We start from the raw sequence: 14,183 nt of genomic DNA, 5'->3' as shown, positions 1-14,183 counted from the left end.
GCGGTGTGCGACGAGGCGTGCAGACTTCAGAATCACACCGAGCCTGGTTCGACCCTGGCACAGCCTGTCACTTTCTGCTTGGCTTTGGGAATGTTGCTCAGCCTCTCTGCACCTCAGTTCTCTAGTTCACAGGGTGACTCTGTGATAAGGGGGACTCAGGCTCCTTCTAGCTTATTCCTCTGCCATCCTCAGTAGATACTTTCACCTCATGGCCCAAGATGGCTGCTCTCACTCCTGCCACCACACACACACATGCAATTGAGGCCAGAGATTTGCCAACTCCCAACCATAAGCCAAAGCCAATCCTCCACTTAGGTTGGCAACTCCAACTTAGGTTGGCAGATTGTAATACCCCTGACGTGCCAGGGATGCTGTCAGAAATGGATGTGATGACATTCATAAAGAGCTAGCACATATTTTCCTCAGAAAATATGAAATGAAAGACGAGACCCGGCTGGCCCTGTGCAGTTCAGACATTCCATCCAAGTGGAACAGCTAAATCAACGCCTAGAGTCTATGTGGGTTGGATTGCATTGAGGGCCAGGCCCCTTCCACGTGAAAGCCTTTCTGGTTTCCTTCCTCATGTCTTCATTTCCTAGATCTCAGGCCAAAAATCCCCCTGGAAGCCTTCGCTGGTCGGAGACCTCCCCACACACTCACAGGCCCCCATGGACCTCGCTTTGTCACGCTGGCCTCAGCAGCTGCTGTTTGTGGTTTGTGGGATCCTTTGGTTGGTGTCCCCAGCAGACTGTGAGTTCCTAGGGGGTAGGGGCTATCTCTGTTTTTCTCACCATCATATCCTCAGCAGCCAGCTGAGCACCTGGCATGTAGCAGGTGCTCAATAAATCTTTGGAGGATGAATAAATGAATGGAGGCTGTGTCCCTCTGGTTCTGTATATGTGGGTGCATTCTGTTTTCTCAATTTACATACCTATTTCCCTAACAGGGTTGGTTCTGCCCTTTGCCTCCCCCATGCCCCCCTGGTTTCTGACGTCCATCAGGAGGGTTTGTACCTTGGGGTGCTCCAAGGCATCTGGCGTGGAGGCAGGAGGCTGACCGGAGGCTGCCAGAGGGTGCAGGAGTCAAAGGGCTGGGGAGCTGTCAGACAGAAAGAGAATTTTGGCTGTTGCATAACTCTCTGCTTTCAAAGGCTTGGGGCTCATCAGAATTTCAAAGGGTACTTTTACATGTAATAGAGTTCTACCTGCAAGAGCAATGAGTGAGGTGGGAGCTGTTCATTCCTCTAGTTGCTATTCGAGGCTTGTATCAGAGATAGCTAGGGCCTTGCAATTTTATTTCCATTCCGGCACAAAATGGGAAAATCTAACGTGAGAGCAGACTGGTGGTGACGGCAAGATCACAAAGAAATACTCCACTGGTTCCTTTCGTCGATTATTCCTTTTTTTTTTTTTTTTTAAGATTTTATTTATTTATTCACAAGAGACACAGAGAGAGAGAGGCAGAGGGAGAAGCAGGCTCCATGCAGGGAGCCCAACGTGGGACTCAATCTCGGGACCCCAGGATCACGCCCTGGGCCAAAGGCAGGCCCTAAACTGCTGAGCCACCCAGAAATCCCCTCTCATGGATTATTCTGAGAGCAGAGGAGCGCAGAAAGGGAACAGAACGGTGCCGTTTTTTTGGCTGACTCATCCTAAGAGGTAAAGGTCTTTCCCCCTTTCCTCTTCCAGAACAGCCTCGGCGGGGCTCCATGCATTAGACAGATGCTCAGACCGAATTTTGTTGAAAATCCACTTTAAAGTTAAAATCACTGGTATTAACGCCTCTCATTGTTCTTGTAACTCTTGCTTTTGACCGCAGCAGTCTTGGGGAAAATTTGTGTAAAAAACACACACACACACAAAACCATCCAAACAACCCCTTCTTAAAATTGTGGCAGGGCGGGGCCAGGGGTAGGGGAGGCAGGGAAGCTGGGAGAGCACGTGAGTACATATGGCATTTAAAAAGATCTGCACCTAAAAAAAAAAAAAAAAAAAAAAAAAAAAAACAGATCTGCACCTGCTTTTGTCAGACCAGCTAGCAGATTATTCAAAGAAAAGTCTTGTTCTTTCTGGAAATGCTCAGGACTGAGAGCCTCTGCAAAAGGGTTGATAGAAGCTCCCTGGGATCGATTGCATGAAGGCCGTGCCAACCATCACTTTGGAAATGCGAGCAGAGAACAGGTACTGTGCTTTAAAGAGTGGTTTGGAGATTTTGACACCCTGTAAGTTTTGTGAGAAATGGCAGAAGTAACTCACATCTGCTTTGCCCGCAAAAATGGTATTTCTATACTAAATTGCTTTATAACCACATTCTAGGTGCTACTTTGAGATGTAGGAGAAGAAGAGTATTCATCAGCCCATCTGAACAGCAGAAACATCAGCTGGGAGGTGACCAGTGAGGGGCCCTAAGTGCCTTCCTACAACCCGATCCCACTCTCCCGGCCTCCCCCAACCCAGGGCTCAGCATTCAGAGAATTAATTCACTGCTTGAGGCTTCCTGGTGACCTGCCTCTCACCCCTTGGCTGCCCTAGAGCCTGCATGCTTGACTCTGGCTCTTGCAGTCTAACTTCTTAGAGACAGTTACTGAAATTTAATGGGAAGCATGTGAAAAGAATGATGTATTTGGTCCAATTCGATAGCTATCCTAAAAAGCTGTGGCTGGCCATGATTCCTGAGGAACGGCATTTAGTTTCTCCCGGAGCACACAAACCTGAAGGGAACAAATAGCCAATTCTGCTATTTAGAACCATCTTGCTGTGCCTTTTGTTGAGTGCAATTGCATTATCTAATGAATAATCAATGTTCAGCTGACACCTGAGAGCCCAAATACTAATCCCAAGCAGAAGTTACCGATTTGCTCTGTTTCTAATCTTTACCATTGAGCCTATTCTCCCCACATTGAACCCCTTTTTTGGCTCTGACCTTTACCCCAGTTTTAGTGGACATCCAGAAGATCCATGGGCCCTGGGAATGCAGTTTAGGAGGGATGGGCCATATGCAAATAAGTGGACCCACCTGTGACTTTAATCCCTTATTACCTTAAGCTCTTCTATTTTTCCTTCATTCACTCACTCACTCACTCACTCACTCAACAAATATTTCTTTGCAGTTATTCATAGCTTCTGGGCCTGAGTAATGATTTTGGTTATGTCCCTGCCTCCAGGAGTTTGCAGTAGTTGTCGGTCCTAGTTGTAGGTTTGGGCTTTCTCTCTCTGGGTCTCAGATATCAGAATGGATCATGACTCTGATTTCTCAGAGCCTGTAGATTCAGAGTCAAGGCCTGGCTCTCCTGGGCATGGGAGGTCTCTCCATGTGTTTAATGCGCTGTCCAGGGGTGGCAAAATCTAGTGGGTTGATTCTGCACTACAGAAGAGAATGCCTTTCATCTTTTCACCTCATAGAAGTCCAGTGTGGTGTGTCAGAGCACCCGGAGGGAAAGGACCATATTTTATTCATCTTTACTTTCTCAGCTTCTGGCAAAAAGCCGAGCATGTAGTAGGAGCTTTCAAAATGAATAGAGTATGAATGGATATATCTGCTCAAAGTGTCTATCTTACTGCAGGATCAATGGGGTTATATTCCCAGGTGAAGGGAAGCTTTATTGCTCTGGTGCATCATTCAGCTTCTGAAATGGAGAGAGGAAAGAGCAACGCATCAACTCCCCATGAATGTAGCCTGACTGAATGTGACTGGACATGCACCTAGCAGAGCTTATGTCCTCTGTTCACAGAAAGTCATGGATGAGGCATGAGTACTTGCTGCAGATGGATGTTGGCAGGAAGTGATGACACCTGGAAGCTAATCAAAAGTTTTGGGACCAAAATGGTCACCAGTGTGGAGTCCTTTCCACATATCTGTTTCTGGAACTGGGATTTCACTTATTCAACAAATAGCATGTGAAATTCTGGTCTGGTTATTGAGGATATCATGAGCAAAACAGACAAGAGTCCCTGGCTTTGTGGAGCATTTCATGGAGCATTCATGCGAGGGTGTGTGTGTGATCAGTAAACAAAAGAAATACTTAAAGAGTGTATAAGAACGTGACAAGTGGCAGGAAGTTGCATAAAGGAGGGAAGGAGATGGATTGCAGGGATGGGGATAATATTAGGTAGGGAGGCCAGGGATGTCTAATTAAAAAGGTGGCATTTGAAAAAAACATCTAAAGTTGGTGTGGGAGTGAGCCATGTGGGTTTCTGGGGGAAGAGTATTACAGACTGAGGGAGCAGGTGTTGTAGGAACCATTGGTGGGTTGTGCCTGAGGTGCTTAGGGAGCAAAGAGACCAGTGTGGCTGGATCAGGTAAGGTCTGTCAGGGAAGAGGATGAGCAAAGCATTGTCCATGTGTTTCCCTTTTCTCTACATTTGCTAAATTACTTCAGCTTGTTTGAAGGCTTTTGCAGGGCAGTCACTAGGAAATCTGAATCAAAATGTATCAGAAAAGAGGGGTGCCTGGGTGACTCAGTTGGTTGAGCATCAGAATCTTGGTTTTGGCTCAGGTCTTGACCTTGTGGTCATGGGATGGAGCGCTATGTTGGGCTCTGTGCTCAGGGCAGACTCTGCTTCTGATTCTCCTTCCCTCTCCCTCTTGCATACAGACACACAAAAATACACACACACATTCTCTGTCTCTCAAAAAAATAAAATTATTTTTCATTTTTTAACAAAATAAATTATTTTTAATTAAATAACAATTTAAAAATAATAATGATGATGAGGATGAGGATGGCACACTTAAATTCAGTGCCTTGGGGAGTTTAATAAAGGTGCTAATTACAAAGATGAGGGTAGAATGTAGGGAGACCAAGAAGGGATGCTGCTATCTATGTCCAAGGGCAATACCAGGAGACAATGTCACTCTTAGGCTTGAAACAGCAGCAGGGGGAGCAGTCGCTGGCACCAGTGAGGATAGATCCATGGAGAGGTCTACCTAGAAGAGCCATGAACTTTGTTTGAGGTCAGTCCATGGTAACCCACACAAGAGACCCTCTTGTCTCTTCTTTAGGTGCTCCCCATGGGCTGACTTCACCTGGCAACTGCAGAGCAAGGGAGCTTGTTGAAGTAGTTCACATGGGTCAGACTTATGGGTTGCAGAGCTGTGTGGAGTAGGATGGAGAGTGGATCTGAGGCAGTGAATGGAACACATCTGACACAGATGCTGTGGGCTAGAGAGAAGAGGGGACTTGGAACTGAGTAGAAAAGGAAAAGTGACACTGAGAAACCACCTGAGCAGGGTGGCCTGTTGCAGGTTGCTAGTCAGAAGCCAAGCAGCCTGAGGTGGTCTCTCTGAAACCCAGAGGGGACCACTCATTGTCAGCTGTCAGCCTGCTGCCCAGGGTGTGTTCCATTTTGAGCCACGTTCATCTGCATGGCCAGACTGTCCAGCGCTCCATGGGCCCATCTTCAATGGACAACACTAACAGCCGTGGACGCACCTGCAAATGGGAGGGGGAGGACTCAGATCTCTTTTTAAAAATGAAATTAATTTCTAAAAACAAAATTATATATTTGAAGGTGTAGAATATGATGATTTGATATGCATACACCAGAGAAATGATTACTACAGTGAAGCTAATGAACATACCATCTCCTCATAGAGTTAGCATTTGTGTGTGTGTGTGTGTGGTGGGAGCACCTGAAACCACCTCCATAAGCAAATTTCCAGTATCAATACTGTATTAACAGTGGTCATCATGCTGTACGTTAGATGTCTGGGATTATGGAGAGGCATGCTGGTATGAAGGCAGAGGCTCATCCGTGGCTGAGGTGGGACTGGACTAAACCTGTTTAGCAGGACTGTGGTGGACCATGATGTTTCACTTGATACAATATAACTGGGAACTTTCTGGGTAGTACTGCGGAGCTTCAGAGCTGCAGCTCTGGAGGATTTAGAGTTCCCTACAACCATCAATGGCATTAGGAACTAGACAAATGTCTCCATTTCTGCGGATTTGTTTTCTTCAGTGACAGAACTGACTTTGAAATTGATGGTATGGATGATTGGGAGTGTTTGAAATTTCATGACTCTAGATGAGCCCCAGATCCTTAATATGGCCCTCTAGCCTCATGGAACCCAGCTCCTGCCTGCTTCACTGCATGCATCTTGTGGTCCTCTCCCCTTGTTCCCTACTCCCTAGCCACCTAGAGCCTCATTTCAGGGCCTCAAAGGGCCATGCTCCTTTCCACCTGTTGGCCCTCCTCTCAGATTCCCTGTACCTCCTCCTATAGCCACTTTGCTCCCTAATTTTGACTCAGCTCAAAGTCACTTCTTCACAGAAGCCTTCACTGACATTCTAGAAAAGGGTTGCATCATGGCTTCCATTCTCTTCTAGCATCTTGCCTGTCTAACATTTCTCACAACTCTAAATCATTAACTGAATGATTGGTCATTTAATGTCTGCCCCCATATGACTATAAGCTCTAATTTGCTGCTGCCCAGTGATCATGCATAGAAGGCACTCTGTAAATATTGGAGGGCATTATTGACCAAAAGCTAAAAATGAGTTAGGAGTGGGTGTATACACACCATGCAGAAAAGAAATCAGAAGAAACATAGATTAGAAAGGGTAGTTGCCTGCCCACTCCCCACCCCAGGCTTTCTTGGTGTGGGGAACAAGGAGCAGTCAGAGGCAGGGATAGGAGGGGGTGGAAGACAGGGAGCAGATACAGGCAGAGTTGACCAGTCAATTCCCTGGACACCTGAGGAGGGTGAAGAAAAGCTGTTGTTAGATGTCTCAACACTGTTCTCATTCTCTCTAGCAAAAAAAAAAAATTAATGATTTTTAAAAAATTTAAAAATCCAGCCAGGAAATATTAACATAAGGAAGCTTTAAAATGTGAGAATAGCAACCTTTTTTTGCTCTACTGACTGGCTGATTTGCCAAGGTCTGAGCTTGAGGCCTGACATGGTAATAGGTTCAGGCCAACAGAAATGATTTTAATTGGTGTCCTGACATCTGGGGGAATTCAAGAGCTAGCAAAGTGGAGTGGGATACTGATAAAATAGTAATAAATAAGTAAATAAGTAAGTAAGTAAATAAAAAAAATGTTTGTAGCTTTCTAGTCCACCAGAATAACAAACACAGGGTGTACCATTATTAGAATCCACCAGCCCCAAATTATAAATCAGTCAGGAACAGAGAATAAAATGGCAGGATTAAAATGGGGATCTTTAATTCACAATGGCAGATTTATATGTGTGGGGTGGGATGGTCTCTATAGAGGAAGTCACGTCTTAAACATGAGCCTGATATGCTCTGAGAAATGCCTGGTCCTGAAGGAGGATGGAGTTAAGGTTTATATAGAGCTCAGAGAATAAATTTGGGGACCCAGGAGAATGGCAAGACAGAGAAACTAGTGAAATAGGGAAAGAACCGAGGGAGAAAGGGAATGAGAATAGGTGCGTGAAGTTGATGGGGAGAAAAGGAAGCAGGTGGACAGAGGAGCAAATCTGATGCATTGGCCATGGATGGCCATGGCAATTCCTCCCTCCCTCCCTCCCTCCCTCCCTCCCTCCCTCCCTTCCCTCCAATTCTCCTTGTCTTTTGTTCCTACCATTACTTCTTTTTTAAAAAAAAATCTCTTTATTGGGGTATGATTGACATGTAAAAAGCGGCATATTTAATGTATACAACTTGATGTATTTATTTGGAGATAAGTTTACACCCATGAAACCATCACTACAGTCTATAATGATAATCATCTGTCACTGGCAAAGATTTCCTGGCACCCCCTTTGGTTTGCTGTTGTTTTGTTGTTTTCCTTTAGCAGTAAGAGCATGGGATATTAAGATTTTTTCCTTTAGCAAACTTTTCAGTACAATACAGTATTGTTGCCCTAGGGCCTCAGTTGTACAGTAAGTCTCCAGAATCTATTCATCTTGGGTGACTGAAACTTTGTGCCCTTTGATCCTCATGTCCTCATAGCCTCCTCCCTCTGGGCCCTGGAAACCACCATTCTTCTCTTTGCTTCTATGTGTTTGATAAGCACATTCTTTTATTTTTTGCTTCAAGTTTTGAGTGAATGTTTATTAATCATGATAACGGTCGGTATTCCCTTCAGGCTACACTTCATTTCTGAGAATCAAGATTCTCTGTGTCCCCTCTTACTGCTGCCTCTTGGGACTGCCGCATTCACTGCTCGTTCTCTGTTACAGGCCTGCTTTCCCAGGCCTGTGGTAGGAAACGCTGTGATTTGCAACAGTCGACACAATAATATAGAATAGATGAAAAGAGAACAAACTGTGTCATATGCATAGTTTTAACACATTAGAATAAAACATAATTCAAGCTTTAAATAATATCTAGTAGGATACATGATGATAGGGGCGCCTGGGTGGCTCATGTCATGTGATGTTTCAGGACTTCGGCTCAGGTCATATCTCAGGGTACTGGGATCGAGCCCCACATTGGGCTCCCCTCTCAGCAGGTACTCTGCTTATCCCTCTTCCTGTCTGTCCCCTCCCTGACACTTATGTTCTCTCTCTTTCAAATAAATAAATAAAATCTTAAAAAAAAGAAAGAACACATGATAATATACAGTAGAATATTTTTTTAAAACTAGATTCTTACTTATTTCAGATGGTATGATGAAAGGAGTGTCTGGTAAATTGAAGGTTATAGTAAGTTAAAAGTTGGAATTAGGCTTGGACACCAGCCGAGCAAGCTGTCACCTGTAGGTGTGATTGAGGAGGTGGTGGTAGAGATTTCTAGTCCGAAATTCAAATTCCATAGCCTGTCATTTAATCATGAGATAGTCTTTTTGGGTCTCAAGTCTTCTTAGGAATCATTAGTAAAATCCAAACATCCTCAAGAGAGGTCACACCTTCAGTGTTTAGTAGGTGGCCCTCTGGTTACAGATGTTGGAATCAGCATTTTACTGTTTCCCATTTCCCACTCCTACACACTTCCCACTTTTTAGGCCTCATTTCCTGTTTCAAATCTGACGATTCGTGCTTTAATAATCTTTATATTTTAATTTAACAATCTTATTAAATTAAATAATCTTATAACAGTATTATCCCATTTGCCTCTCTCCCAACCTTTGTTCTATTTTGTCACCTCTTTTACTTGTACATAAACTATAAATCCCACCTTACAGCACTGCTATGCTTTCAATAATTTTCTGTTCAGGAAATTATGAGAAGAAAATAAAGGAGTGTTTCATGCTTACCCACGTATTTGCCAATTCTGGTGCTCTTCATTCTTTCTTGTAGACCCAAGCTTCTATCTGGTTCATTTCCTAGGCCTAGGGAAGATCGTCTGGCATTTCTGTTAGTGTAAGTCTGCTGTTACAAATTTTCTCAGTGTTCTTTTGTCTGAACATGTCTCTCTGCACTCTGTTTTGTTTTGTTTTAAAGATTTATTTATTTATTTTAGAAAGAGAGACAGTGAGAGTGTGAGCAGGGGACATGGAGCAGAGGGAGACAGAATGAGAGACTCTCAAGCAAACTTCCCATTGAGTGAAGAGCTTGATGCAGAGCTTGATCCCACAACCCTGAGATTATGATCTGAGCCAAAACCAAGAGTTGGAAGCTTAACTGACTGAGTCACCCAGGTGCCTTTGTACTGGTTTTTGAGGGATAGTCTTGCTGGGTACAAAATTTGGAGTTGATAGGTTTTTTTGGTTGCAATATTTTAGAGATGAGATTGCATTGTCTTCTGGTCTCCATTCTTCTTTTTCTTCCTCTCCTCTTCCTTATTCTTTTTCTCTAATAATAATGCAGCCATAATTTTGTATGGTTACCCTGTTTATAAGGTCTTTGATTCTCTGGATGTTTTCAAAATTTTCTCTTCACCATTGGTTTTCAGTAGTTTGATTATGAAGTACTTAGGTGGGACATTATTTGTATTTATCCTGCTTGTGGTTCACTCAGATTCTTGGTTCTATAAGCTGAAATTCTACATCAAATGTATGAAATTCTCAACTATTCGTTCTGAGGAGTCCAGCTTCTGGTTAAAAACCTATGTGGGATTTTTCAGGCCTGGCCATAAGTAATTGCAAAGGTTTCCTTGGCAGATATCACTGTGGGAAGCTGCCCTCTTCACACCAAGCTTGGTGCACAGTTAGTGCATTGCAGTGTCTGGAGGGAATTGCAGTCAAGGACTTGGGTGGGTCAGGCTCTTCCCATGTTTGCATTCTGAGCCTCAGAACCTTTATTCCTAGATCTCTTTATCTGAGACCTTGGCAGAGGTCTCTTTTAGGTGCCTCTGCTGAGGTCTCCTTATAGAAGGAAAGAGGGAGAAAATCTGAAGACACTCCCCATCACCACCCCCCACCAACTCAGTGCCTACTACTTTTCCACTTATAATCCTCTCCTCCATCTGACCCTATGGTCCATGAAACTGCTGGAGTCTTTTGTTAGGGGCTCTCTCAACAGTGAGACAATCCCCATGCCTGCTCTGATTCATCTGACCCATGACTGGTGTGCCATTTCATGAGGAAATAAAACGAAGGAGAGTCAGTGTTGTCTCCAGTTTTAGCCTTTTGCTTTTATCATCAAAATAAGTAATTAAAGGCTTAACTCTTTCATTTTTGCCTTGTTGCTTTAATCTGCTACTTGGATACTTGATAGCTCCCAGCTCCTGACATTTCCTCAAATAATTTTGCTGTCCCATTATCACCTTCTTCTCCTTAAGAAACTCTAGTTATACATGTTAGACTACTTAATAGTGCTCTTACATCTTTGAGGCATGGTTCATTTGTATTCCATCATTTTTTACTCTCTTTTTTCAGATTGTGTGATTTCTATTGATTTATCAAGTCCATCAAGTTTTCTCTTACCACGTTCAATTCCCTCAAAGACTGTGCAGTGAATTTTTCATTTCAGCTATTGTACTTTTCATTTTTAAATGGTTTTCATTTCCTCTGATGAAATTATATATCTTTTCATTAATTAAAATCATGTTTTCTTTTCTTTTTTAAATCTAATTTTTTCTTTTGGTTTTAGAAGTAGAATTTAGTGATTTGCCACTTACATACAACACTCAGTGCTTAATACAACAAGTGCCAAAAAAAAATACAAGTGCCCTCTTTAATACCCATCACCTACTTGGCTCATCCTCCACCCACCTCCTCTCCATAAACCCTCAGTTTGTTCTCTATAGTTGAGTCTATTATGGTTTGCCTCCCTCTCTTTCTTTTTTTCCCCTTCCTCTATGTTCACCTGTTTTGCTTCTTAAATTCCACATATGAGTAAAATCATGGTATTTTCCTTTTCTTTCTTTTAAAAATATTTTATTTTATTTATTTGACAGAGAAAGAGAGAGAGAGAGAGAGAGAGAGCACAAGCAGGGGGAGTGGCAGGCAGAGGGAGTGGGATGTGGGGCTCGATTCCAAACCCTGGGATCAAGACTGAACTGAAGGCAGACACCTAACTGATTGAGCCACCCAGGCATCCCAGTATTTGCCTTTTCTGACTGACCTATTTTGCTTGGCATAATACACTCTAGCTCCATTCACATTGTTGCAAATGGCAAGGTTTCATTCTTTTTGATGGCTGAGTAGTATTCCATTGCATATATACCATGTTTTCTTTTTGTATGTTTTTTTTATTGGAGTTCGATATGCCAACATATAGTATAACACCCAGTGCTCATCCTGTCTAGTGCCCCCTTCAGTGCCAGTCACCCAGTCACCCCATTCCCCCAGCCCACCTCCCCTTTCACTGCTCCTTGTTCATTTCCCAGAGTTAGGAGTCTCTCATGTTCTGTCTCCCTCTCTGATATTTCCCATTCATTTTCTCTCCCTTCCCCTCCAATTCCTTTCACCATCTTTTATATTCCCCGAATGAATGAAACCATATAATATTTGTCCTTCTCCGATTGATTTACTTCACCAAGCATAATACCCTCCAGTTCCATCCACGTCGAAGCAAATGGTGGGTATTCGTCATTTCTAATGGCTGAGTAATATTCCATTGCATATATATACCACCATGTTTTCTTTTAAAAATCTGGCATATCATCCTTTAATTCCTTAACTATATTTATGATAGCTTTGTTGTCGCATAAATTGCATATATGGAACACCCCTGGGTTTGTTTCTACCACCTGCCCCCCTTTTTTTTGGAGTATGCATTACATTTTAATTGTGTGTATGTGTGTGAGCATGTCTAGTAATTTTGATTGTATACTGGATGTTGTGGAAGAATCAGCGTGGAGATTGAATTTTGTGATATTTCTATGTCACTTGTTGTTTTCATTGGTAGTGGGATTAATGGTAGATCACCTTGTGTAAGCCTTGGTTTTATGTTTTCTTAGGGAGTATCTGAAAATTCCAATGTTTTTTTCAAAGCATAACTTTAATTTGTGCGACTCAATCTCTAACATTTCCTTCCGGCAATCTTATCAAGGCTTGGTTTTAGACTTGGGAAGGGCAGGTCTATTGTAAACTTTACTGTGGAGCATGATTCTTACTCCTGAGGAGTAGTATTTCTGGTGTCCCAGCTGGGTGCCTGGGAAACAGGTGTTATCAAGTTCTCTCCATTCTTGCTGACAACATCCCCCAACATTGCTTAACCTCAAGTATTTCTGTTCTGATCTCAACCCCAGAATAGACAGATTCTGGTACACTTTGTCTAAACTCTCCCTATACATGTATAGTTCAGTCCTTGGCTAAGCACTTGCAGAGATCCCCACGTCAGATTCTTCCCTCTGCATAGAGCTTCAACGTTTGTGTTCCACCTCACAGAATCCACTCTAGTTGCCCCACACTCTGAGCTCTGCCTACTGAGCTTCCCAGGACTTCCGTGCTCAGCTTGGTCTCCAACTTACTGTCACCCAGCTGGGAAATGGCTACCTGGGTAAGAGCTGGAGGCTCAACTTGTGAATTTTCCTTCTGCTTCATGATTTGGTATGTGATTTGTGAAAACAGTTCCATCATATGTTGGCTTTTAAGTTGTTTTGGTAGGAAGACTAGTGTAGTATTAGTTATAGGAGACAGCAATACCCACTGTGGGTTCTTGAACAAGGGATAATAAGAGGGTGTTGATGGGCAGTGATAAAGGTGGCTTGTAGAGGGGAGAATTTAAGAGTCAAAGCACTGAATAGGAGGCATCTTTAAACTGAGAACTAAGGTCAGGATGTGATTTGAGGAAATAAAACAAAGAAAAGGGAAATACCATGCTGGAGAAAGAACTACTGTTGAGTTAGTGATAAATTGGTTATGAGGAATGAAGACGAGGGTTTAAAATGGTGCCAGAAATGCTTTAAAAAGGAGTTCTTATCTCTGGATGTAAATACTGAAATATTTATGGATGAAATGATATCACGTCTGGGATTGATTCAAAATAATCAAACACAGGGATGAAGATGGGGAAAGGGTGGGGGTAGAGGTGAGATGAGAGTGACCATAGATGACAATTGTTGAAGTTGGGTTATGAGTCCATGGGAGTGTCTTATGTGCATTTTTTCTACTTTTGTATCTATTTGACATCTTCAAATTAAAAATAAACAAAACAAAACAAAACAGAGTGGGTTATAAAGCTGGGAGGTGGAGTGTCCCAGGGTGAAGATGGGGAGACTGCCCATTTTTGAGGTAGGGGAAATGGGGATGAGGCAGTGGCAGTTTGTTAATGTCTAAAACAGGCTCTTATGCAAAAATGATTTTAAAAATGATTTGTTCCAGCTAACTCATTCTGTTCCTTTGGAAGTGTCATCAAGTGCAAGGTATATTTGATTAACTGCTTGAAGATGTGGGTCATATGGCACATGCTGAGCAGAGGCTGTGGCATATAGGCCACTCACTTATCCAACTCTGGATTCAATGCTGGCAGCTCATGTTAGCTCATAAAGCTCTGTGTGGTTCGGGCCTAGACTATAATGGACAGGTATGGTCAGACTCTGGCACACATCTCCCTGAGTGGTTTCTGGAATAATTTCTGGAGGCATTTTTCTGTACTCCCCCTTTCCCTGCACCGCCTCCCTGGCCAGCTGTACATGCCTGGAGCCTCCCTGAATCTTGCTTGCTCTCACCTGCTTCCTTCCAACTAACTGTGGCCTCTGTAATTGAGCTCAAGAGAGGGGACTGTTCCCATAGCCTTAGGAGTTTCGGGAGAAGTAGAGAGACTTTTCTACAAGTTAAGGTAAAAGAAAAAAGGAAAAACAAACCCACTCATTTTCTTTTCCTACTTTCCACTTCCTTTTCTCACTCATTCAACAAATCCTTTTAGGTGCTACCGTGTGCCAA

At 43.1% G+C, this 14,183-nt stretch overlaps 1 long non-coding RNA gene across 3 annotated transcripts in view; it reads left to right on the top strand.

The window, feature by feature from the left end:
* The first annotated feature begins 1,427 nt into the window (after positions 1-1,427).
* The window catches only part of LOC140608089 (uncharacterized), a 36,698-nt gene continuing 23,942 nt past the window's right edge, over positions 1,428-14,183 (top strand). The window contains exons 1-2 of one of the 3 annotated variants that reach the window (XR_012010071.1): positions 1,428-1,658; positions 2,083-2,180. This is a non-coding gene — a long non-coding RNA (uncharacterized lncRNA). Of the gene's footprint in view, positions 1,659-2,082; positions 2,181-13,665; positions 14,080-14,183 lie in introns of those variants that run through there. The other 2 variants (XR_012010072.1, XR_012010073.1) reach the window with 2 other exon arrangements.

Source organism: Canis lupus, chromosome 17 (assembly GCF_048164855.1).
Source record: "Canis lupus baileyi chromosome 17, mCanLup2.hap1, whole genome shotgun sequence".
In the NCBI taxonomy this organism is placed as follows: Eukaryota; Metazoa; Chordata; class Mammalia; order Carnivora; family Canidae; genus Canis; species Canis lupus.
This window is presented reverse-complemented; position numbering and strand designations above follow the sequence as displayed.